The 27,836-nt window shown below is 35.6% G+C and overlaps 2 long non-coding RNA genes across 3 annotated transcripts in view; one reads left to right on the forward strand and one right to left on the reverse strand.

Annotated features, from left to right (window-relative positions):
* Nucleotides 1–429: 429 nt before the first annotated feature.
* Nucleotides 430–27,716, reverse strand: LOC131918706 (uncharacterized). The gene is made up of 4 exons (XR_009381063.1): nt 27,383–27,716; nt 6,632–6,817; nt 1,934–2,136; nt 430–548 (listed from the first exon to the last, which is right to left on the reverse strand). It is a non-coding gene; the product is annotated as an uncharacterized LOC131918706 (long non-coding RNA).
* Nucleotides 9,649–27,836, forward strand: part of LOC131918707 (uncharacterized) — a 51,526-nt gene continuing 33,338 nt past the window's right edge. Inside the window, exon 1 of one of the 2 annotated variants that reach the window (XR_009381064.1) lies at nt 9,649–9,797. This is a non-coding gene — a long non-coding RNA (uncharacterized LOC131918707). Of the gene's footprint in view, nt 9,798–23,276; nt 23,396–27,836 lie in introns of those variants that run through there. The other variant, XR_009381066.1, reaches the window with a different exon arrangement.

The raw sequence follows: 27,836 nt of genomic DNA on the forward strand, positions 1-27,836 counted from the left end.
TTATCTCAAGAAAATCTACTGTGGATAATTCAAAGATTAGTAATAAGACTAGTGTGGAAAGACTGAAGTCCTGGAAATGACTGAAAATGAATTCAGATAGTACAGACTAATCAGGTCATGCTTGTACATCACAATGATTCCATTTCTTCGTGAGGTGTTCCTCTGAGGCATTACCTGGTCCAGAGTCTAGTACAATATGGATCCACTGCAACATTTTCTCATGAAATCCTTTGTCTATATCTTCATGGGCAACATGTATTCTTGAGTCTCTTAGCCTGACCTGTAATCAGCAACACCAGATATTGTCAGTTACTTGTCCAAATTAATTTCTCTATATCACTGTCTATCACTACCAGTACTTGCTTGCAAATGAAAGGAGCCAAAACGTAAGAATTCTGTTGTCATTAAATAATTCTTTAGTATCTTTGAGTTTTGCCAGCTTTATTTCCATCTTTTTTTAAAAAGTAATTTTAGCCAGATGTTGTAGTTCATTCCTGTAATTACATCAGTAGGGATCTGAGGTAGGATATCGTCCATGTGAGGCCAGCCTGAAATACACAGTGAGAGCCCATTTCAAACAAACCACCACCACCACCACCACCACCAACAACAACAAAAAAACAAAATAAGGAAAGTACTTTGTACCAGGTTAGAAACAAATTTTGAGTTTTGGCCAAATGCATATAAGATAAATAAGTTATGAAACTCTATCATTTTGCCTGTCAATTCAGAAGCGCTTATTCTGAATGTTACTGTTACATGATTTTAGATCATCTAAAAGCATGTTTAATGTACAGTCATGTAATTTAGGAGATACTGAGATAAAATGTTAATTTGGACCATAAATATGCACCACTCTGGTACATATTTGATGGTAAGTAGAGAGGAGGGATCAGTTAATGACTGGATTGTTTTCCTGAAGAGTCTGCTTCTTGCTGAGTGTTAAAAGCTTGAACTTCTCAGTGAGGTTTCATTTTAAACACAAAGGTAGCATAAGCCAGACAATGAAATGATTGGCATTTAAAATCAAGATCATCAAGCCTTCCCCCCTCTCTTCAACAGTACTCCCTGAACTCTGCCCAAGAATTGTAGAAGCCAGGGAGGTCAATATCATGATGGGGAAACCCACAGAGACAGCTGACCCAAGCTCATGGGAGCTCACAGACCCTAGAGCAATGGCTAGGGAGCCTGCACTGACCTAGACCCTCTGCATGTGGGTGACAGTTGTGTAGCTTGGTCTGTTTGTAGTGCCCCTAGATGTGGGAACAGGATCTGTCCCCTGCACATAAGCTGGCTGTTTGGAACCTATTCTTTATGGTGGGATGCCTCACTCAGCCTTGATGCAGGGGGGAGGAGCTTAGTCCTGCCTAGACTTGATATCCCATGCACTGTTGACTTCCATGGGAGGCCTTATCCTTTCTGAGGAGTGGATGGGGGGTATAGAAAGGTGGTGGGGGGAGGGAACAGGAGGAGAGGAGGTAGGAGAAACTGTCATCAGTATGTAAAATAAACTTTAAAAAATGAATAATAAAAAGAATAAAATCAAGATCATATCTAAAAGCATGAAATTGTTTCATTGACATTTTAGTTTAGGATGAAAACAGTAAAGTTGAACTTTGGGCCTGACAGAGTGTATTTTTTAAAGAATATTATTACATGAAAAGAAGATATGGACATCTAGTCACCATCAAATGTCTTGGAAAAAAGTCAAAAAATTCTCTTTCCAGGTAGCTATGTAAAAACGGTATCAAGTAAATAGTAGGAGTGGGACATTTGTCAAGAAACAAGTGGAGTTGGCATTGTGAACAATTACGATGACCAAGTAGAAACAGAAGACAGGATTTAGTGCAACTATATCCCAGGCTGTAGTTGACCATTAAAAATACCACATTTATATAAGTAATACAAAAAAACAAAGGTTTAGAAAACTTACATCAGCTGTTCAATCAGTGGTACATATAGCACACTCAGGAACTTTGGACAATATTTAGAGATGTCTTTGATTGTCAAATTATTATTGCTACTGGGGTTGCTACTTGCTTCTGGTGGGTAAAAGTAGACATGCTGACAGATATCCAACAATAAACAGAGAAGTCTATCAGAAAATATTTACCCACTTCCATGTATTAAGAGTGCCTAGATAGAAACAGTGAACTCAATGAATATTTTTATGTAAAAACACACAGAGAAATTTTATTTTCTAACATTGTTGAAGTCAAGATTAATAGTTGCAATGACTGCACACCCTGAGTAGATAAAGTTGATATGTTAGAAGCATTTTGAGTTGCCACCCTAAGACAAAAGACAGGGAGAAAATGGTGACTGTCCATCATGGTGTACTATATAGTAGTTACAAGCATCAAGTTATATAAAAACATACTATACAAAAGCCTAACCATTTATTAAAAGTAAGGAGGAAAGAAAACTCTTAAGATAATGTTTACAATTATAGCCATGACAACAATCAACACTTTATATGTTGCATATATAAAGCAATACTATACATTTAAAAAAATGGCTGGTAAATCCTTGTTTGCTTGTCTTGATTGATTGGTTGATTGATTCTATTTCTTCCACAGTTCTCTACTTTCTGTTCTTAAAGGGTGACATACTATGAATTGAGATTTGTGATTGCTGCAATACTCATCTGATATCCAGAAATGTATGATGCTAAAATTATCAACTCTAAATAAGAATACTCAAAGTCATTACTGATGGTAGTTCAATAGAAATTTAATTATACACATCAACACTTATAGATGTTCTTTATTGTGGAAAGATATGAAGGAAACATTTTTCAGGCAGTAAATGCTTCTTAGATTACATAAATTTAGAATCCATATGGAAAGAATATCCAAATGAGTTCTGCATGAAAGGCAGGAAGTGAATCAGGAATTATGCAAACCATTACATATTAGTGATTGGTCCATGATTAAGTCACACTTTCTGCTGAGAACTAGAAAGCTAAGAAACACAGACTATGTGCTAACTCACTTTCAAAAGGGATCTACATCAAAATATGGATTAGCAAAGAATGAGTGGGGAGTGTAAATAATCTACCAGAAGCTGAGAGACTATTTAAAACACCTTATCTGAAGCCTAAAGAGAATCTGTGCCAAGGTCAAGAACACATGACCTTGAACAAAAACTTCTGATGACTAATGACAAAGCAAAAGAGAATACGGAAGAGAGAAGGAGGGCAACATTGTTCAGTATTCTGAAGAGTGAATAAATATCAAAGCAAAATATGATCATTGATGTCTTTTCTTCCCAGCAACTTGCATAGCACTTTCTTTCTCCATAAAAACTATCCAGAGGGGAAGAAGTTTCCTGGCCTGTTTGAGGTTGACATTTTTTATGTCCTGTACCCAAAGTGTGTGATGTCTTCAGCAAAAGGTCTTACCAGGTAGTTATGGTTGATAACCAAGGGCAACAGCAATAGCCCGTGTTGTTTACGTGACCCCTGAGGACTTCATGATCAGTAGTTAGGGAGGTATCCCATTCCTTACAATTTGATTTTCATTAATAAAGCAAGTCTTCTGTGAGCAGTATTATCCTCCCATGCAAGGTGATTCTTTTCACACTCTTCTTTAATTTTTACTTTTAAATTAGCTTATGAACTAATGGGTTTCCCTAAGCCTCTTCATACATTTTAATTTTGGTTAACTCACTCATTCACTAGCCCCTCTTCTTCCCTATCCCTCCATGTCCATCCAAGCCGTACCCAAACTTTATCCTTTATCCCAGAATATACCCCTGTTGTTTTGCTTTTTTTAAATCACATTTATTCTATTACCACTCCAATTCTACTTTAAATAACTTGTTCTGTGACATAACAGGCTTCCACGTGGCTTTTCACTTACTCTTTCTTTGGGTTAGCTTTTCTTTCCATTTCCTCTGTATGCTCATCCTCTTCCCCAAATGAGACTTTCCACCCTCAGTATTCAAACCCTCTACTTTAATAGCATTTATAATCTCCTATGCCTTTCCTCTTCACATGCCCCTGCAAAGGCCATGTTCCAATTTTCTTACTTCCATTGTGCTCCAAATTTAACATAAAAGATTTGAGGTTAAGAGTCACATATGAGAGAACATGGGACATTTATCCTTCTGAGCTTGAGTTGTATTACTGTTTTTTCATTTATCTGTAAACTTCATGATTTTATTTTTGTTTAAGCTGAGTGATATCCCATTGTAAATATGTACCACATTTTACTTCCCCAGGAATCTGCTAACGGACATCTAGGTTGATTCCATCCCCTAGCTACTGTGATTAAAGCATCAGTGAATGTAGATGTGCAAGTATTTCTATAGTTGGATATAAAGACCTTTGGATATATGCCCATTTATAGTATATCTGGGCTATATAGCAATTTTATTTCTAGTTTTTTTCAGAAACTTCCAGACTAATGTACAAGTTGGTTGCACTAGTATATATTTTCATTAAAGTGTTTGAGTTCCCCTTTTACTTCATTGGTTGTCATTGATGTCCCTGATGATGGGCATTCTGATTGTTGGAAAATGGAATCTCAAAGTAGTTTTAATCTGTATTTCTTTGTAGCTAAGGATTTTGAGCACTTTTTAAAAATAGAGTTTCTAAGCCATTCATAGGTTTTCTTTTGAGATTTTGTTGCTGTTGTTCAATTGGACAATCAATTTTATAACTGGACTGTGTTGAACCTCAGGAAACATAGAAGAGGCAGAAATAATGTAAGAGCCAGGTAATGGTGAGTAATGCTGTAAAATCCAAATGTCTTTAGTTGATATTGGTATGAGTATCATATTCATAAACTCATACCAGCTGTGATGATTTACCCAAGACTAATTCAGCCAAAATCCCAGCATAGATGGAGAGATGCTCTCTTGGCTCTATCTGTCATTCAGGAATTACCAGTAATCGATAACTGATAGGATATGGAGAATTATTCTGATATTTGTTTTGTTACTTACATGTGGATACTGGTGGATTTCATATGCTCCACTGGATAGACCCATGCTCACACATATATGAGTAACATTAATTAGACTTAATAGGTTATAAAAAAGGGAAGAGGTTATGAAGTTAGGAAGGAGCCATCATGGGTAGAATTGAAGGAGGTAAATTGGTATAGATATGATCATGCTTCATTATATCATATACTAAATTCTCAAGAATAAAAAAAAGCTAACATAAAACAACAATAAAGCAAAAGAAATATTTCCTATTAAGATGGTGGGAATAGGGGGTGGGCTGGGGGGAAGGTGAGGGGGGGTGGGAGGGGGAGAACAAGGGAATCCGTGGCTGATATATAGAACTGAACTGTATTGCAAAATAAAAAAAAATAAAAAAGTGGAAAAAAAGATGGTGTAAGAGAGTTGGAACAATATATTTCACAACAATCAATCATAATGACTTCAATAATTCTAGCTTTAAGTACTCAGACAATAAACTATATGAAAAAGTAAAACAAAATTGAAATGAACAAATGGCTTTTTGTTGCTCTGAATCCCAGGACATAGTAAGATTAACTTAATTACCAGCTGTAGTGTCTTTCATCTTTTATATACCTATTTTAACAGGAATTAGCTGATTAAATTAAAAGGCTGTGCTGTACCTCCATTTCCTGGTATTAACCATAGTTTGAACCAAAAATAGAACGAAGATGTCAAGCACTCTATGTGACAGCCAATTATGGGGTCATTCATCCTGCAACTAGGCATTGGAATAATGGGCATGACTAAAAAGAAAACTTCATACAAAAGAAACTCATTCTCAAGAAAGTGGGAGAAGTGGTAATGGCATATAGTCACAATTCATTGTGATTTGTTTTATAGCAGCGCATAGAAAGTGATGTGATCAAGAAAAGGGGTTGGAGACTAATCCTGTTTATGACAGAGAAATTAATGAGTACTTAAGAATCATCATTAGACTTCTCAAGTAGAGGAAACAAATATTCACTATGTATAGGTGAAGGAGGATGTGACAATCATATTGTTTTTGTAGGAAAAAAAGAACTAGAAGTAGTTTGAAGGATAAATTAAATATGGTATGATTATACACAGATAAAGGACATATTTGAAAAGTGTAGGCAGATGTTGATAGATGGAAATGTAGTCAAGCTAGATGAAGAACAATGAGAATTACACATAAAACTTGTTCAGAAGAGAAAATAACTATTTTAATTTGCAGAAGAATCAGGAGTCAGGGGTGGTTTTAGAGGGTTAATATTAGTTTGGATGAATTGTATTGTTCTTATTACTGGAGGAGAACATACAAATCATTAGTGGAGAAGAGCATATCCTGACTATACCAAGCTGAGGCATCTTAAAAACATAGCAATTCTAGAAAATATTCAACAGAAAACTGAAAATGGAGTGCTTAAGAGAGATGGGATTTGAAGGTAGACTATCAAAATCTTTTAGTGAAACCATGAGATATCATTGTTGGCAAGAAAAATATTCTCTGTTGTTAGTGTATCTTAAAGCTCTCACAGTGAGAGACATGTTAAGTTTACTTTCTATCCCTTGGATAAAATTCATAAAAGATCCCCTATTATCACTCCTTAACAGTAGAACAAAGTTAAACAATAAAAAAGCAAAAAACAAAACTTCACTCTACTAACTTTGAGAAATTATTACAATTCTTACTCACCAAGGTCCAATATCAAAATGTAAGTTGTCCAGGAAAAGAATAACCTATTATCATGTCAATATTAAGTAGAAAAGTGTTCCAAATGGCATCAGGGACAGTGAAGACAGCAGTGGCCCAGGTGTTAGGTGACCATGTCAGAACAAGTTCCTGATCATTGGGCTTCTAGTAAGTTCACTTTGTACCTGTCTATGGCCACAGGGATGAGAAAAGTTACCAGAATGAATCATAGATCGAGCATAATTGTACCATTTTAAGTCTCTTGTATGAACTCTTTTCTGGAACCAGAAAGATCTGACTATAACATGTGGCAGAACTTTCACACATAGTCCTACTTCTCATGACAAATCTGGGAATGCGTTTCAGGAGGTGTAAACTTTTGAACTACCCTCAAACTCTCTTCTTATGAACATTACAATTCATTAAAATACAACTTTGGCTCCAGTTTGTGCTCACTAACATTGCCAACATCCTATTAATTCTCATGTGCCATGGCTTATTTCTTTGCTCCCTGTGGAGCCTATAATAGTGTCAAACATTCCCATGATTCTGCTTCAATTCTGGAGGAGGACAAGAATGAGGAGAATGAAAGAGTAAGTGTAAGAAGTCCATTGGAACATGGGGGAAGTAGGCCTTCTGAGATTACAAGAAAGTCAGAGTTCTGAAATCCTATAGATAAATGCTTGTATTTAAGGTCAGAAAAGTTCCACCCATGTCATCCCATCTCTACCCCAGTCCTCTCATATTTTTCCTGAACTGCTGAATGTCTAGAAAGTAGGACAAGTAATGCGCAGGAGATATTCCCAGGTCACATGAAATAAAAACTGAACATTTCATTACTAGACATATTTTCCTTTAGCAGCTAAACCAGACGAGTGTACCTTTGAAAATGTCTCAGACCTCTATCTTCTGTTTATTCCCTGTTGTGATGATAGAAAAAATTGTTATGTTTTGAAATCTTCACTTAGTGTAGCTCTAGTGGGAATGCTGTCTAATTATAGTAAATTTCCTTATTATTTCAAACATAACAATTTTTGGGTAAAATCAAAGTGTTTTCTTATTAATTATGGAACAAAAGAAAAAACACATGAGTAAAAATTCAATACCAACTTTGTGCTTTAATTAGCTGTTTATAACAGGCTAATTGGTTGGAAAATAGATCTTTGGATAGAGTAAATTAACAACCCCCTTTCCGTTGGTAAATATTAATAGATGAGAAAGAATGATAATTCTTTGTTTACTAAATACTAGACAATGAAATTCAGCATCATTTGTAATTTTGTAATCTTTGAGTGCTGCTGGTCAGGCTACTGCTTCTGGTAGGCTTCCTCCAGCTTTATGGCTTCCCTAGAGACATGGCATATTGCAAACAAATGCTCTTTTTTTTTTTAGAAAATTAAATTTTTAATGAGTGTGCTTTGATCACATAATGTGAAAAAATACAACAAACAGACATACATTTTCAGTTATACTACCTCCAACCACTTTGCAACTATGATAAAACCCCATGTTCATAATCCTGATGAGCCCAACCAACCACATAGATGGCTCAGGGGTTAAGAGTACTGGCTACTCTTCCAGAGGTTCTGAGTTCAAGTCCCAGCTACCACATGGTGCCTCACAACCATCTATAAGAAGATCTGATGCCCTCTTCTGGCATGCAGGTATACCTGCAGAGAACTCATATACATGAAATATAAATAAGTATTTTCTTATAAGCTATAAGCATAGTTAGAAGAAATGGTAATTCTCAGAACTTCCAAAGTTTTTTTTATTATTAAATATATGTTAACAGCAAATTGTCTTCTATTGGTTTTCAATGTTCTTCCACATGAGGACCTAGATAAATGATCTTTCTTACGCAGTTTGCAATGTACACAACAATACTAGGTGATGTGCTACCTAGTCAAAAGCTACACATCTAAAAAGCACAACTGCATAGGTGTCCTTGTACCCAAATATTGTTGTCCCTCATTCTTAGTGTTCCGTGTCCTACTTCTTCATTTCTTTACAGGCTGAAATGATTCCACTACTCTACAGTAGAATTATATAAGAAATAGTGAATTCTATGAAGCGAGGTTTATTGTTTCGCTAAATTTTATGATATCCCTATGAAGTAAATCTGCACACCAAGTAAATACAAATGAAGGAAGATTTTATAAACAATCACAGACTTTCAGTTTGCTTTCTTTGAGATTTTCCCTGGAACTTAGTTTTTCAAGTATTTCAGAAGAATGATATTTTTAGAATATACATTTTAAGAATCTTATAAACCTTGTCTGATTACTTGTTCACTGCAGGAATTATAACAAAATTCATATGTGGCTTCTGATTCAGGATGAAGAGAAGTAAAAATGATTACATTATGAGTACTCCTTGAGCATCACACTCAGTGTTTTCATTATTATTTCCCTTGTTTCTTTCTTAAAATTTTATGTTAGAAAACATTTACTTTCTGAACCTTCTTTGCAGCTAATAATATAATTCTGAGCACAGAGAGTATGGTGTGCAAGAGGAGAAAGAGAAAAACAAGGAAGAAAATATCATAAGGGGAAATGGGATCAGAAGGAGAGAGGGGGAAGGAGCAAGAGGAGTAGAGGAGGGAGAAGAAGAGGAGGAAATGCCAAAGTCTTTCAATCAAGCAAAATGGGAAGAATCAGATCACAGTGTTGGGGACCATGCTTAGATATGTTTTAGATTGGTGTTAATCACATGGATAAGTAAAGATATTTAAAGAAAGTAAAACATTAACCATATCATACAGCATTAAACTTTTGAACTAGAATTGTCAAAACAAATATTTTAGCCTCAAAGGAGGTCATCCATTATGTCCAACCATTAATAACTATTAGCCTATTCAAAGGTGGACATATTGATTTATGTCACCAATATTTTCATAAATATGTAATACATACATAAATATGTAAATATAAACATTGAAAGCCAATGAAATAAGAGTGACAGAACTCTATGCTAAGCCAGAATGTAATAGGTTCCAGGAGAATAAAGGAACAGGGACGACATCATAATTTCATACCATGTCCTAGCCTCACTTTCTAGGCTTCTTAAAAATTTGTTTCAAAAATATGTGATCTAATCCCTCTCTAAAACTATAGGTGGCCTGACAACATCGATAAACAGGTATGTGGGAAAATATTGCTAATCCTAGGTGAGTGTCAAGATTAACTGCCTTTTTAAGCAAACATTATAATATATTCATACAAACAGGTATCATTTCCTTCAAAACTGATTATTTGAAGAGTCATTCTGAAAGATTTTCCACTAATTGATGTATTTATGAAATTTATCTTTTAGGACCATTAAGAAAACATACTTTCCAATTTTATACTATCCAGTTGTCCTTTTGGGTGGATTTGACTTGTGGCCAGAGGTTAGGTTTGGTAATCATATTTGTGACATGTGTTTAATGGAAATGACACTGAATAAACAGATACACTTGTAAATTTTGGGTCTTCTGACACTGGAGTTAAAGTTCATATAATAAAGCAATAATTTACATGTGTAGACTGCAATTCAAATCTTTAATATATATTTAGAACAACTCTTTAATATATATTTAAAACAGTTCAATATCTTCCTTGTATAATCAACATGCCGTGCCACTTGACAAAGATATAGTTTTCTATAAGGTAAATTGTTTTCATTCATCATCTTTAAAATACAGTGTCTAAAATATTTGAAAAATTTTGGATTCCTCAATTAATTACTTCTAGCTCTTCAAGAGGAAATCAATGAAAATTTATTAAATTGACTTCTGCTTTATGCCTTCTCTCTAATATTCAGACCAAGGCTAAAAATTGATGGTATTTGTGTTCTTAGTAATTTGTAACATTATTTAACTCTTCAGCAAAAAAAAAGGTATCCGTAGAGCTTGGCTGCAATTTTCTAAGATGAATTATTATAGAGAATATTCTCTACAATAAATGCTTCATTTTTAGTGTCTGAATGACAAGAAATCACTACAAAATGATACGCAGAGAAGTAGAAATTTTACTTCCCTAACGCTCCCTTTGATTGATTTCTCGGCAAAAACATAATAACTCACCCAACATCCTTTCCTTCTTTCAATTTTGGAGACAATGAAAAAGCTGAATGTTTTAAAGTTAATATCAATAGCTACAAAAATACAATATCCTTTGACAGTCATGTTACAGTTACTAATTCTTAGAATGTTCTAAAAGATAAGAGATATTGTGTTATTATTTAGATAAATAGGTGGGATTAACCACAGTAATCAGAGGCAGGCTGAGATTTGAACTCAGAATCCTTGGAATCAGGAGTAGTCCTACAAGTAAGGGAGAATAAGGTTTAAGTTTGGCAGTAATGATAGGAATAAGTTGTTACAAACAGAACATAAAATAAAGATGATCAGATGTCATTTTTGGGGTTTCACATGAACTTAACAATTACAGTGTCAAGGTGAGGACAATCAATTTTCAACAGGAATAGGAAACAACAGCCGAATAAATCCTAGCACTTATGCCTTCGTACACTGACCTCAGAATCCCAGTGGAAGATTTTCACTATTCCTTTTCCAAGTCTTCAGTTCTAATAGAAGTTTACATTCAAGAAGCCAAGTTGATCTTAATTTATTTGGGGAATATTACATTAGTTTTCTCAGAATAGTAAAGAACATGGAAACCAAAATCTTGCAGAATGAAAAACAACAGATGTCACACAGCTGCTCTTCACACCATAGCTATGTAAAGGGAGTAGTACTATGACCCTCACATTGGCTTTGCCATTAGTTCTATTCAGCTGACCTTGGTGGATATCCACAGCTTTCTTTCTTTACCAGTTGGAAAGTTTTCTTTTTAAAAAATACTGTGACTTTGTGTAACTCAAATGGTTATGGTTCTGAACAGAAAATTCTCAAAAGAAGAAATAAAAATGGCTAAGAAGTCACTCAAAAAGAGTTCATCATCCTTGGCAATTAGAATGCAAATGAAAACAACTCTGAGATTTCATTTTACCCCAGGAAGACTAACTAAGATCAACAAAACCATCTAGAGCAAAGGCTGGCAAAGGTGTGAGGAAATGAGAACCCTCATGCCCTGTTGGTGGGTTTACAAACTGGTTCAACCACAAAGGAAATTAATGTGGATAATTCTCAAAAAGCTAAAAGTACTGCATAACTCACCTATATACCATTCCTTCAGTATGCCCAAAGGCTTGACATCCTCCTTCACAAATACTTGATAAGCAATGTTTTTTTGCTGTTCTATTCACAACAGCTAAGAAATGGAAACAACCTAAATGCTCTTCAACCAATGAATGAATAATAATAAAAATGCAGTACTTATAAATGGAATACTATTCAGCTGTAAAGAAAACTGAAACCATGAAATTTGTAGGTAAATGGATGGAAGTAGAAAATATTATACTGAATGAGGTAACCCAAACCCATGTTCTCTCTCATTTGTGTCTCCTGGCTCTAAATTTTTATATGTGAGTGTGTAACCTGGTTTAACCACAGAAACCAGGAAAGTAAAACGGGAAAAAGGGAGGATGGGCTAGATGGAGCTCTAGAGAGGGGGATGATTGGATATAATTGCTATAAAGGAGAAACAAGAGCAAAACAGCAGGAAGAGGCTTTCCTGGGGAGGGGAGCAGAAGGCAATATAGGAACTGAGGGAGGAATACATAACAATAAGGATATTTGAAAAGACTCTAGGGAATCATTGTTGTTGGTTGTTTTTGCTCTTTTGGGGGACCCACTACCCAGATCCCAAATAAACCACATCCAGAAGCTTATTCTTGCTTATAAATAATTGGTCTTAGCTTGGCTTGTTGCTAGTCATCTTTTCTTAACTTAAATTAGTCTGCCTATCTTTTGCCTCTGGGCTTTCCCTGTTCTCTTACTTCTGTAAACCTTACTCTCACCCTTACTCCGTGGCTGGGTGTGTAGCTGGGTGTCTGGTCCCTGATGTCATTCTTCTCTGACTGCTTGTTTTTCTTTCCTCCCAGATTTCTCCTTCTATTTATCTTCTCTGCCTACTAGCCCCACCTATTTCTCTCTCCTCACTATTGGCTGTTCAGCTCTTTATTAGACCATCAGGCATTTTAGATATGCACAGTAACACTGCTTCACAGAGTTAAACAAATGCAACATAAACAAAAGTAACACACCTTAAAATAATATTTCCCAACGAATCATATTATTTTATGTTTACTTAATATTACACACACACACACACACACACACACACACACACACACACACATATAAAATAGTAAATGAAATAGTTATGTCACTTGGGGTGATAATTCTCCCTGAAAGAGCCATAGATTGGACAGCAAAAATCTCAGTAACAGGTGTGAGAAATGTCAAGTTGTTGGTTACAGGTGTACAAGCAACTCCCCAAACAATATAAGATATTGATGTTTCCTTAGGCTGATTAACAGAATTCAAAAGTAAATCTCCCATTGCTGAGGATACCACACACTTCAGACACAGAATTAGGAAGAATATATCTGCATCTGGCCAAGCTCAGAAGACTAGCTTTCATAATACCAGAAGGTGCTAATAAAAACTGCCGAAGAGAAAATCAATTAAATGTCCTATACATCTGTGCTGCCTATGAACCACAACTGTGACCAATATGGCAAAATATTATTAAACATGCAGTAGTGGGATTCATATCATGGCAGTAACCAATAACTGTCTAATTGGACTTAAGTTTCACTCGGCAAGAGGATTTCATGTCTGATACTGTAACCAAGCCAATTATCCATGGCTAGTGAGGACATGGAACCTAACTGGGAGTCTACTACTGCCACTTGCCTAAACCAATAAAATTCCTAAGTGCATTCTAAACATCTTTTGTACTGGGTAGTTTTATGTCAACTTGATACAAGGTAGAGTTATCAGAGAGAGAGGCTCAGTTGAGAAAATGCCTCCTTAAGATCAGGCTGTACAAAAACCCGTAGGATGTTTTCTTGATTAGTGATAAATATAGATGGGCCCAGCCCATTACGGGTGGTTCCATCCCTGGCTAGTGGTCCTGAGTTCTCTAAGAAAGCAGACTGAACAGCCAATGTGGAGCAAGCCAGTAAGCAGCACTCCTCCAAAGCCTCTGCATCAGCTCCTGCTCCAGGTTCCTGCACTGTTTGAGCTCCTGTCCTGACTTCCTCTAGAACTGATGGACGATGGAGAGAGAAAAACCATGAATTTCGATGGGAGTGGGGAAGAAGAAAGGGAAAGGTTAGAGTGAGGAAAGGGGAAAATGATGTAAATAAAATAAAAATAAATAAAATGTAAGAAATAAATTTTTCTATGAGTTTTTTTTTAAGAAATAATCAAGTAACAGTCTGATCAGATGGTTTTTTTTTGTTCTTAGTACAGGGCATAATGGCAAGCTCATGAATTACAAAAATGTGTATATTCAGATTAAGTATCATCTTATCCAGCTTATCCCTGAATCGTTAATAAACTGTAGCTTCTCTATTCTTTTCATTTTTCAAATTCAGAATTTCTAGATAAATAATTTAACTGTTCAGCTACTGTTCTACATCATGACATTCCGTAGATGCCACCCATCCTTTCTTCTTGGATGAGGTGTTCACTTCTGCTTCAAAGGCTGTGAAGTGGTGGGTGGAGACAGGGTAGCCAAGGGTGAAGCAGAGCCACTCAGCCTGCCTTTGTCTAAGGCACTTGTGGAAAATAATCACAGGGAATATTTCGATTGCTGTGTCTAGACCCAGCTATCCACTTGCCTCTTGCTTCCATTCCTAGCAAGCCTTTCTACTCTCTCTCTTGCTTCCATCATATATTCATTTTTGTTAGGTTGGTTTTAAAAAAAAACTGTAAAAGTTTTACTATAAAAGTTTTAGTGTTGTCTCAATAGTACCTTGCTTAGAGCACAAATTTTCCCCCTGAGTGAACTATACCCAGTTGATAATTTTGGTAAATCATACTAGATTTTATAATCTCATCTTAATATATACATTAAAGAAATGTGCTCTCTTCTAAACAATTATTTTTATATTTACAAATAGTCAATTTCAATTTAAGAGAACTAAATTAAGGATAAATTTTAATTGCTAAAAGAAAACATTGTATCATGGACTTCAAACAGAAAAAAATCAACCATAATTTTATCCTTTAGCTATTTTTTCTATTCTAGTTCTTATTTTTCTCTCTAAACATTTAACAATTGTTTTTAATCATCAACATCTTTTCCTGCTTCTCACAAACTTTTACCATTTTGCTGTCAAGTTTTGTTGATTTGAACTTCAAAATATAATTGACCCTGGTCAATTCTTAGCCATAGCACTCACTTTACTCTAAACTTTTAATAACTCTTGGAGGAGTGTTATTGCTATTATTTTAGATTATTTTAAGCTTTCTACTATATCTTTCTGCTTTATTTTTCATTTCATTTCCATTTAGCCACAAAATTACCTTTTAGTTATGACTGATCATTCCCTTGTTTAAAAGCCTCTCACCACATTTAATTATAACTGCAGACCCCCAACTCTGCCACCATCTCCAATGATATTAGGTGACTCTTCCGCTTGGATTCACTCAAATCCATCTGGCTCATTTGTCACTGTCAAACATTAAATGTGGTATAATCTCAGAGGTTTTACAGTTACTTTTCTCTCTACATATGACATACATTTTGACATATTTACAGATTTTGTGTTTGTATTTCTATTCTGAAAACCTTGTTTTAGTTTTTCCTTGTGTGTAGATGTGGGGACATGTTGCTCAAACCCTTCTGTGAGGAAGAATATACTGCTGTGAGGTGCAATCGACAGTGTCTCATCTACCAGTTCTTTCAGGGTTGTCTCTTTTGTAGAGAAGTTCTGCTGAAAGACTTCGTGATTTTATGCTAGTCTACATTCACTGACTAAAGTAAAGCAGAGAAGGATTAATCATAGACATAGTCTAATGAGCTCATGTGGGTTAACTGAGACTGTGTGGACTGGATCACAGATTAATTTTTTTCTTTCACATCAGTGATTAAAACTAAGGAAAATCTTAAACCTCAATTATTTTTTTTTGCAAATATCTATTCAGAATCACAGAGAATCTAGACTTGGATGCCTGTTTTCCTGTCTCCTGCCACCCTCTCTTCCTTCTGTGCCTTTTGTTTCCTTCATAGCATCTAAAACAATGCTGTACATGTGCTGTTTGTTCATTTGTTGCTCTATGGTGGTCAAAATTCATCCCTGCTGTTCAGTCTGTATCTAAGCAACACAAAATATTTTATCTGGCACATAAAAGCTGTTCAATAATATATGAACACAAAAGGAGTAAGCTTCTCTGGGCTGGAGTGAAAAGTCAACCACTCCTTTAACATTCTCTTGTAGGAAAATGTGTTCCAAGTTGGTGAATACTGAATGAATTCAACCCATTTGTAAAGTTAGAAATTGACAGTGTGTATTGATTATAACTTAACTATTTTAAGAACCAAACACATTTATAGCTATTAAAGGCTTATTATTTGCTATAAAAATGAGTTTCTTGTCTTAATTTTGTAAATGATAACTGTGTCAGACCCTTGACCATCCAGTTCATCTCCGCATCATTAATCATGATGAATAGTTTATAAAAAGCAATTATATTGTGAGCGACTTGGATCTTGATGGAAAAAAGATAAATAACCATATGCTCATGCAACACAGCAGCTAGAATTGCATTTGGAGAAAGGTTCCACCTTGAGCAGCATCCAGATCAGCCAAATCACCATCACCATTGTCTCTTCTGTAACACTCTGAGCAGCTAAAACTGTTGTTTTATTCCCAACTGCCTGCCAGACTTTGAGAACCCTAGGTCACCCAGTCCTGGCCTTCAAGTCAACATAGAGTCCTTCTTATCTTATTTGCATAACAAATCATCTTGGAAATACTTAGATGGCTCTGAGGCATGGTTGCAGCACTATTGCCAGTTACTTAAGCACTATGGTGCAGAATTCTGAGGGTTCTCAAGGGATGTTATTAAATATTTCTTGACATTAAAACCTGATACATAAAATAACTCCTTAAATACGTGCTAAAAATCCATTCAACTGTGTGCATTTTCTTTTTCTCAGTATTTAAATTGATTGTGGTACTGTATGATCAGAGAACAAAATTCACATTTATGTATAATTATTGTAAAGTAAAGGAAATGAGTAGTATTCATGATGGTATCCGACTCATAACTAGTAATTCATAGTTTGAAAGATATAATCCATGTAATGAGTGTTTAAACTTGAAAATCAAAACTATTTTTAGCATTTTAAAAATACTAACTTTTAGAAGAAAACATGAAAGAGCTCTGCATATTTGGTTGTATGAAATAGTTGCTAGACTGCCATTCTCCTAATAAAAGTTAACATAGTTCTTTATTAAACAGAAATGTGTTGTAATTTGTATAGATGAAGTATCATAGTAATGACTACTTCTAGATCATGAGACATGGGAAAATTAAGAGAAAGAATGATAGGGTTTTGTGTCAGATGGCTAGAGAGTGATTTCCAAATGTTTGAGCAAGTGTCATGTAAAAATAACAATATATTATTTAGAATCTTAATAGTCAACAGGTCATCTTGGATATAATTTATAGAAATGCCTGTTTTTTTTCCTGACTCTCAAAATGTAAAGACTGTCCTTTCTGAGACTCTACCATGAGGGTCACTGGAGTTTATTTAGTGTGCAGCTGGGAAGGATGTGGGCAGTGTTACTAACTATGGTTATTTGAAAGCCCTAAGCTGTGAACCCACCAGTGTGAGAGACTCCAACATATGAAACTCATTTTCAAGCCCCATAGGGATCTTCACGGAGCTCAGTCACCAACTGTTTTCCATCTGTGCAATACACAAAACATGAAAATTTGTGCCCGAAGTGAAACTAAAGTGATTTACGGTAGACACAAAGGATTCTGACAGTGATGTTTATCAGGGATGGAACAGACAACTGATTCAAGTGCAGCCTCTGTATTGGAGCTCTTCATTTCGCCTCATTTTCTCCTTCCTCTGGGGTGGTTTTAATTTTTACAAAAGTGTGAGATGGTCATAATGAGTTATTCAAAACCTGTAATCATGATAAAAAGCAATACAGGCTATTTGTTTCCTTGATTTCCAGTGCTTTAAGTTCTTTATATATTTTAGATATTAGCACTCTATTGAGTATAGAATTGTTAAAAAAAATAAAAAAAAACAACTTTTCCCATTATGTAACCTGCTTCAATGATCATGTCTGTAGCACAAATTGTTAGAAAGTCTTATTAATAAAAACAAACCCGGGGCTAGTTATTGGGGTGAATGCTGGAAGATCAGAGAAGCAGAACAAGCCACAGCCACCTCACCTCGCCAGTTCCTCAGCTGATCCTGTTTCCTCAGACTGGAAGCTTCTGAGTCCTCATCCAAATGGATCTCAGCTGAACTGCTGCTAAAAGCCTAAAAGCTTAACCAGCTCTAGTTCCTCATCCTCATGCCTTAAATACCTTTCTGCTTGCTGCCATCACTTCCTGAGATTAAAGGTGTGAGTCACTATGCCTGGCTGTTTCCATTGTGGCTTTGAACTCACAGAGATCCAGATGGATCTCTGCCTTTGGAATGCTAGGATTAAAGGTGTGTATGCCACCATTTTCTGGCCTCTATATCTAGTGGCTGTTCTGTTCTCTGACCCCAGATAAGTTTATCAGGGTGCACAATATATTGGGGAACACAATATCACCACACATGTCCTTTGCCATATGGAAGATTTTCAGTTTTGGATTCTAATTATTATTGTTGCTTTTAGCGGCTGTGCTATTGGTATTCTGTTCAGAGAGTCTTTTCTTATATCAGTAAGTTCAAGGGTATTCCCTACTTTCTTGTCAACCAGATTCAATGTGTCTGGCCTTATGTTGAAGTTCTTGATCCATTTGGATATGACTCTGGTGCAGGGTGATGAGTATGGATCTCTTTGCATTCTTCTACATGCAGCCAAACAATTGTTCATCACCATTTGTAGAAGATGCTCTCTTTTTTCCCAGTGTGCATTTCTGGCTTCTTTACTAAAACAAACAAACAAACAAACAAACAAACAAACAAACAAGTAAAAATGTGTTCATAGGTGTGTGGATTTATGTCTGGGTCTTCAGTTTGATTCCATCAATCATGTCTGTTTCTTTGGCAATACTATGTTGTTTTTATTACTATAGATTTGTGATACAATTTGAAATTGGAGGTGGATTATCTCCAGCAGTTCTTAAATTATTCCATATTGTAGCTATTCTGGATTTATTTCATGTATATTTCCATATGAAGTTGAAAATTGTCCTTTCAAGTTCTGTGAAGAATTGTGCTGGAGTTTTGATAAGGATTGCATTAAATCTGTAGATTGCTTTGGGTAGGATGGCCATGTTTACTATATTAATTCTACCAATCCATGAGCATGAGAGATCTTTCCATCTTCTGATACATTCTTCAATTTCTTTCTTCAGTGTTTTAAAGTGTTGTCATACAAATATTTCACTTGCCTTATTAGAGCTGCAAGTGAAATAGAGAGAGAGAGAACGGGGAGGGGGAGCTTCTTTGAAAGGTGTTTCCCTGATTTCTTTCTCAATCCATTTGTCCTTTCTATATCAGGGGTGGGCTTTGAGGTTTCCTATGTTCAGGATACCACCCAGTGTCTCAGTCGACTTCTTGTTCCCTGCAAGATATAATTACTCCTCCAGCACCACATCTGCCTGCATGCTGCCATGTTTCCCCACCATGATGATAATAGACTAAACCTCTTAAACTGTAAGCCAGCCCCAAATAAATGCCTTCCTTTATAAGAGCTGCTGTGGTCATGGTGTCCCTTCACAGCAATAGAAACCCTAACTGAGACAGACTCTATGGGAATCCTCAAAAAATCTAGGCTATTGTCAGTCCATTGCTTCATCTCCTCAAACTGAGGGTGATGCCCTATTGCTTAAGACAACATTAAACAACTTATTGAACATGGAAAAGCTGACCTAGTGCCTACCTTTATCCCTACTGACTAGGGATAAAGTGTTCATGGTACTAGAAGGAACTCTGCATACTACCAGAGGAGAAAGGTAAACACCAACCCACTTACAAACTCTTCAATCTACAGTGGTGAACTGCCTGCAAGATGTACTGGTGTAATGATGGCACAATGCTTGTGGGACTAATCAAACAGTTTCTCCTTAGATTTAAGTCCCACTCCAAGAGATGGAACCCATCCCTGACAATGCTCAGCTGGCCAAGAACCTGAGACTAGATTGGCCAACGACCCAGGGAAAAACCAAATACTACTGTTCTACTAAAGGAAGTTAGAAATAAAATGACTCTTCAGGACACACTTATATACCAATAGATCAGTATCTTACTCAGCCATCATCAGATAAGCTTCCTCCTGCAGTAGATGGGAACTAATACAGAGATTCACAATAAGCCAATAAGCAGAAAATAAGCAACCTTGGAACACTCAGTCTGAAATGGGATGTCTTCATCAAATCCCTTTCCTCAAGGATCAGAGAGTTCTTCAGAAGAGGAGGCAGAAAGAATGTAAGAGACAGAGGGCATGGAGCATACCAAGGAAGCAAGGTCTTATGAACATAGCATGATGATGCATACATGATCTCACAGAGAAAGGACTTTTGACTTACAAGTCCAAGTCATGGTCTATCATAGAAGGAAGTCAAAGCAGAACTCAACGCAGGAATGTGAAGTCAAGCCTGCTTGCTAATCCACATAGCATTATCTGGGACCATAGCACCTTCTAGTAATTGTTGTCCAGCGGAATTACTAACAGCATGGAGTAATAATGTACGTAGAAAAAATTGAATTAAATAACAGTATCAAAGATTCAGTCTTCTTCAAGACAAATAATGTAACTAGCTTTCTCAAGGTACAGGCTACTTAGTGAGGAAGAATGAAATTGTTGAAAACAGACGAAACAATGGTGCACTGAAGTGGGAAGTAATTAAGATTAGAAGCAGTTTATTCTTAACATTGAGCTCCAATTCTTAAAATATAACTTTGCATGTGCTAATTAAAGTACCCAGACTCAGAAATAACAGAGCAAATCTGAATTTATTCTTAGAGATTTATCTTAGATTATGGGATAAGATGCACTTCCCTCATAGCCATGAGTATAACTACCAGGGTATGCCAAAGTCCTTACCTTATCTACCTTTAATATTTCTACTTGACTCAAAGTTACATTGACTCACATTAGAAACTGACTGGAAAAGTAGGCTAATCCAGAGCATGATAGTTCAATGAGACATGGTTGTAGAGCAAATGAATGCCAGTCAGTTTCTGTAACTGAAAAAATGCCCAAGACAACACATATATCAGGAGGAAAGGCATTTTCTACTTTACAGTTTCAGAGAATACTATTCATGGTCACTTGGCTTTGATGCCTTTTGGGCTTGTAGCAAAGCCTAAAACTGTTCTGGGGGTGAATGGAGAAGGAAGCTGTTTGCTTCAAGGCATCTTAGAAGAGATTGAGGAAAGATTGAGGTCTCAGTATTACCTTCAAATTCCTACCCCAGTGTTCTAACTTCCTTCTAATAAGCCCAGGATCTTATAGATTTTGCCAACCCTTAATAGTTCCAAAGGCTAGTGACTGCTAGTCAACTTTCTGTCACTTACAAGAGATAATTGACTTTAAAAGAAGAAAACATTGTTTTGGCTCATGATTTCAGGGCTTTCAGTCCATGGTCACTTCCAGTTGCTTTGTTACTTTGACAAGATAAGGTATGTTTAAGAATGAATGGAGCAGAGCATTTCACTTGGTGTTAGAATCTAAGAGAATAGTGAGAAAGACAGGAGGAGTGAGGAGGTATAGGGTAATGGAGAGGAGGGAGAACAAATATATCCATCAGACACTTATCTCTGACAACCCACTTCCTCTAATGAAGTTTCATTTCCTAAGGCTTCCATCACCTTCAAATACCCCCATGATAGTCCACCAGCAGAGGCTACTGCCATGGTAAAATCTCTCATTGTGTAACGGAACCCCAATTCCGTCATTCATTCAACAATTACTTATTGCTCAGCTATTATGTTTCTACATGGGTGATCTTTACCCACCAGTAGACAATAGTCTGATAGGGAAATAAACTATTGGATTGAACATGTGAAGCAAAATCCTTTCATCAGTGTTTTTATCATACATGCTTAGCATCAGTACATATTTGGTTGTGTATGTGTCCTATAAAGTCAAGAATAGATAACCACAAATTCCCAGGATAATCTTCATTCAGGTTTCCATAGAACTAAATAGAAAATCAGTTATATCAATACTTTTACTGAACTTCATAGCAAACACGTCTTCTTGTCTATTTTCCTCAACTCTTAACTTTTCCTCAACGTGCCTCTGAAAAATTGTTACAAACAAAAGGAAAATATATTCTGAGATAATATGTACGTAAAAATAAGTAAGTAGACAATATTTGCTTTTATCCTTTCTGGAAAGAAATAAAATTTGAAACTAGAGAGATAGATCAGTGGCTAAGAAGACTTGATCTTGAAAAAGGACCAAGGTTTTATTCCTAGGACCCACAAGGTGGCTCACAGCCATTTAAACTCCAATTCCAGGGGGGTTCAATACCTTCTTCTTACCTTCCTGGGCACCAGCCGTAAATATGTTGCACAGACATACATGCAAGCCAAATAGTCATAAACATAAAATGAAATAAATAAATATTAAAATTAAAAGAAATAAATTTTCCTTCACACAGAGGAAAGGCTTTGAGAACTCTTTCATTTTTGCTAGCAATGCTAGACTGTATATACTCTAATAGATTTGCAAAATGAGTGGCAGACATATGACACATCTTATTTTTGTTGCATTATATCTTAACTGCTTAAAGTTAATTAATGAGAGAGAGGGACTTATTAAGGATCAGGTTTTTTTGTCATCCATACAAAACAAAGTATGGTACTGGAAAATCATGTTGAATTGAATGAAAACATAGTAAGGCTCATTAGAGGGTGTTTATATCTAGTCATTTCAATGACCTGTGTACTTCACAGAGGATCTTCAGCTTTTTGTAGGAGATGAACTATCTAGAACTATGTATTTCTACTGTGTCAAATGTTTGTTTCATCACAGAAATGCTGAAAATTAGATCTTATGACTCTAACAAGGTCAATAACTCACACAGCTCTAAATCAAGAGCTGTTTTGCTGATATTCATGGGCCTAAATCTGGGACCTAAGTTGTAAATATATTTTTGGTTTGGAAAATAACGTATTTTGGAAACACATTGCCTACTAAAGCATAACAAATTGAAGATCTTTATATGTGCATGTATAAGTACAAATTTAGAATGTTTTAGGATTAGTAAGATGGTACAAATAGCAGTTTAATGATTGAGGAGATTTATTCGAAAACAATGCAACATAGAAAGAAGGTATTTTTTCTGGTGGCCAAACTGATCATTATCCATTAGTTCACCTGACGTCAGTTGGATTAGCTTTGTCAGCATGCAGACCTGTAGGAGATGCTGTCATGTAATGTGTGGGGACCATAAGGCATAATTTTCACCACCTGATGCAAAAGCTACTAACCCTCTCTGGTTACCCAAATTTAAATTTAACTTGCTTAAAAATAAAATAGCCTGTAATTGAAATGGCACTATTCCAGTGCTTGATAGCCGTGTGTTGTGGTGTTGTGCAGTACTACAAAAGAACATTTTCTTATTTCCAAATTTTACACTAGTCAATGTGGGTAGAGAGAATCTCAAAGAAACAACATTGAAAAAATGGGACTAAATCAACCCTGATGATTGATCAACCTCTGTACTTCCAGGTATGCTAATGAATAATTATTCTTGTTGTTTAAGCTAGTTTTAGCTCAGCTTTCATTTTTTTCCATCTAGAAGGATCCTAGCTAATTAGATATTTTAATTGTTTAAACATTCAAATTTAAGATGTTCTATGTACTAAGTAAGAACTGTGATTCCTTAAAGTAATGCTCCTATCATCACATCAGGACCCTTAATATGCATTAAACACTTTTGCTCAATTTATAAGGAAATGATTGAATAAATTGCTTAGGCCCCTTGCATTTAATAGTTTGCAGTTTTCTCACAAAATAGATCAAATTAATTTATTTGAGCCTTTTGAAATAAAGTACAACACTCTTAAAATTCTGTATTAGAATTAGATAAAAGCTCTACTGAACCAACCAGCTGAAAGGGTTCTTTGATTTAGTCATACAAAGGCCAGCTTCTCTTCAAAGCCTTGTGACTTTACATGGTTTAGCATCAGATGTAACTGTCAGCCCTCTTGTATACCATCCCTTCCTATTTAGGAGCTGGCTAGGACTCATTAAATGGCAATATAACAATAGGGGTTAATTATATTTTTATCATGAAGTAATCATTTTTCTCAGAAAAGCTCAGGCGCCCATCTGTGGCCTCGGCCTTGGGGGGCAGTTTTCCTTTGATAATCTCACCTATTGAACTGTCATGTTCCATTGCTCAATTAATTTAGCCTAGGATATGGTTCAATAAAATGCCCCCTCTACTCAGGCATTTTGATGACTCTCTGTGCTCTTTCAGACAAAACACAATGAAGTCATAGCATGAGTTCCTGCAGCTGCACACAAAAGCTTCCAGACCCTGGATACCCTAAGGTATCCTCCTGTGACCCTGCTTTGGGGCAGATGGAGAGAGAGTGTCACTGATCTTTCTCTATGCCTCTGAGAAGCAACCCAGCTGTTTTTCTGTGGCTCAGTATAGTCAGGTTAAACAAATAACTAAAATTCCCAGTGGAGATCTGTGCCTCACATATGACCTCTCAACTCAAAAATAAACCCTTGTCATCGGTGAAAGAGTGATTTTATCTGACTTGTGCAATGTCCAAAACATCTGTTTAGTCTTCCGTTCAATGATACATTTGAATCCTAATAATGCTAAGCAGCCACCACTGGCTAAATGCCCTTTTTAGTATAATTAAATGTGCTAATTCTTTCTGTTTTAAAAGAAGCCCAAGGGTGGAATAGAACAGAAAAGTCATTGTCACCACCACTCTAATCTCACTTTTCTGTTTACAGATTTATTATCAAATAGAGTGAATTTCCTTCTAGAGATGCTTTTGTATGCTTGGGGCACATGCTGATACATACATGTGTATATCATGAGTCCAATCTACTTATATGAAATCTTTTTCTGTGCAATATTATGTGTACAGCTTTATTACTTAAATAGATAATGTTTGGATGCAGATAACTACCATTCGACAATGAATCTAGATGCTCACTTTCTAACATTTTAATAACCCTTCATGTTAACAACTTTAAAATTTCTCTTTGCAAATCTGAAGATCCACAATATAGTTACACACTCTTGGAAACCAGTGAGAGTAAGCTTACACTTAATTTTTCATTATTTTATAGTCAGTTTTGGGGAATTGCTTAGTTTTGTGTTCATTTTTCTTTTAGGTTTAGGTTTTCTTTTTGTATTTATACAAATCTATGATGTGTTTATGATATTTATGGTGGATAACAAGTTTTGGCTTTACCTCTGCTAAATACTTGTTTGTTTTTTTCCCTCTTACATGCCAATTTTTTCTGTAATAAGTATGTTAATTTTGTTTGTAAGAATATATTTCCATATATACAAGTATATATATATATACATATATATATATAGTGTACATGTATATATATAAAATGTGAATTGGCAAATTTGAATATATTTATTGTATATGATGGGTTATCTTGTATATGAATTGATCATGGAATTACTAAATATACATAGTTAACATGTTCATTATACATTTGTCATAGTAACAAAATTTAAATCAATTAGTAGTGGTTTTCAATAAAAATAATGCTATTGATTATAGTCACTATATTTTACAATTGATCTCTTGAACATATTTTTCCTATGTAATGGAAAGTTTGTATCTTTGATGAACATGTCCTCTGCCCCTGCTAACAACCATCCTATTATTTACTTTATGTCATCAGCTTTTCTAGCTTCAGATACTAGTGACATTTCTCAGTATTTTCTTTTTGTAGTTAATTAATTTTAATTAACATATTATATCCTCTGGGTATATCTATGTTAGTCCAAGTGACTGTGGTTTAATTGCATTCTATTGAATACATTTACCATACTTTATTTATTTATTTGTTGATGGATTCCTAGACTGACTCCATATTTTGACTGCTGTAGGTAAAACCACAATAAACACAGGAAAGCAGATGTCTATGACATATGCATTTGTTTCCTTTGGATATGTGCTCACTAAAGGGATTGTTGATCATCTGGTAGTTCTATTTATAATGTATTGAGGTTTTCTATACTGTTTTACATCATGGACATAGAAATGAATGTCTCCATCAACATTGCAAACAATTTCCTTTTTTATCAAGGTCCTTCCTATTTGCCTTTTTTTTAAATCAAATGTGAAATAGTGCTTATAACCTACTTTCATAGTGGTTATTTAACTAGTCTTTCTCTGTCCCACCAGCCAGCTCCCAAATAATGACACAGAGACTTATTAATAATTATGAAAGCTTGGCCTTAGCTTAGTCTTGTATTTAACTTAAATTAAATCTCTTATAACTTAAATTAACTCATTTCTAGTCATCTGTGTTCTGTCTTGTACCACCATCCTGCTTCCCCCGTGTCTTATTGCATCTCTCTCACATGCCTAGATTCCTCCTACTTCTCTTTGCATGGAAGTTCCACCTATACTTGCTGCCGAGTTATTGGCTGTTCAGCTTTATATTATACCAGTCACAGCAATACAACTTCACACAGTGAACAAATATCCAACAACAATTTCCTCTATTTTTGTCTAAATAAAAAGGAAAGGTTTTAACTCTAACAAAGTAAAACTATATACAATAAGAACAATTATCAGGTAAGAATTACATTTACAATGTCCAGTCCATTTTTATTTGGTATAATTGGAGAAAATACTCTATTATCTATTTTATCTTGATGAATTTAAAGTTTTATATCTAAACTATTCTTGTCATAACTTGTATTACCATCCTTAAACTATCTTTTTAGACTTCAAAACATTTTTTTTAGATTAAACAATTTAAGCTTTTATGTCTGTTTACCTTATACACTTTATACTTCTTTTGTGAATTTTTTTCTGAATTTGGTAATAAGGAAAACTGTAACTATAATTATCTCATCTCCAAGTGCATCAGAGACTCAAGCAAGATACAATATTACCTAAGTAAACAGGAAATGCAGAGCAAGCAAACTCCAAAACTACAGAAACAACAGAGACAGCTGGCTGCCTGGACAGTCACCCAAGTTTTCTCTGCAATGTTGGGGCATCCTTCTTGGGCCTACAGGTCTACAATATCTGACATACTTTTCTGTGAAGCAGGAATTTTGAAGGACTGTCCTACCTTGTCTTGGCAAGGTTTGGCAGTCGCCTTCTTTTGTGTCCTGCTTTTCCAATTTGGACAACATACTGCCAGCAGTCGAGACAAGGGCAGTTTCTTGCCCAGTAGCAAGCAAATACACTCAAGAAGCAAATAGGTGTAGTTATTTAATATCTGTCAAAATAGATTTCAACCCAAAACTTATCAGAAAAGATGAGAAAGGACACTACACACTCGTCAAAAGGAAAAAAAATCCACCAAGAGGATATTACAGTTCTAAACATGTACGGACAAAACACAAAGGAACCCAAGTTCATAAAAGAAACACTATTACAGCTAAAATCTCATACTGACCCTCACACAGTGATAGTGGATGACTTAAACCAGAGAATTACTTCGGAAAAATCAAGCCTAAAGGCAGTTATTGTAAAGAGTTACCTTTGTGCTTCCTTCTATAAAGAGAAAATGATGATCTGTATTGGGAAATATGTTGCCTAGGTTGTAAAAGGAAAAATAATCTGGCAATCAAATTCTCAATGTTTAACTGATCTTGAACAGAAAACTTTTAAGAAGAAAACTCTAACAGAAAACTCTCAAGAAGAATTAATGGGGAGCAAGGCATCATCACACCTGTGATCCCAGCAATTGAGAACCTGAGACCACTGCATATTTGAGGCCAGCCTGGGCCACACAGTGTGACCCTATCTCAGTTGAAAGGGGAAAAAAAGACAAAAATTAATGGGAGATCTCTGCATCTGCTTCCACCAGTCACTGGATGGGATGAGAGTTCTATCATGACAGTTAGGGTGTTCAGAACCAATAGCTGAGGAGCCCCCATGGAACTGGACCAGGCCCTCTGGACATTTGAGACAGTTGATGAGCTTAAACTGTT

This window comes from Peromyscus eremicus, chromosome 8b (genome assembly GCF_949786415.1).
Source record: "Peromyscus eremicus chromosome 8b, PerEre_H2_v1, whole genome shotgun sequence".
Classification (NCBI taxonomy): Eukaryota; Metazoa; Chordata; class Mammalia; order Rodentia; family Cricetidae; genus Peromyscus; species Peromyscus eremicus.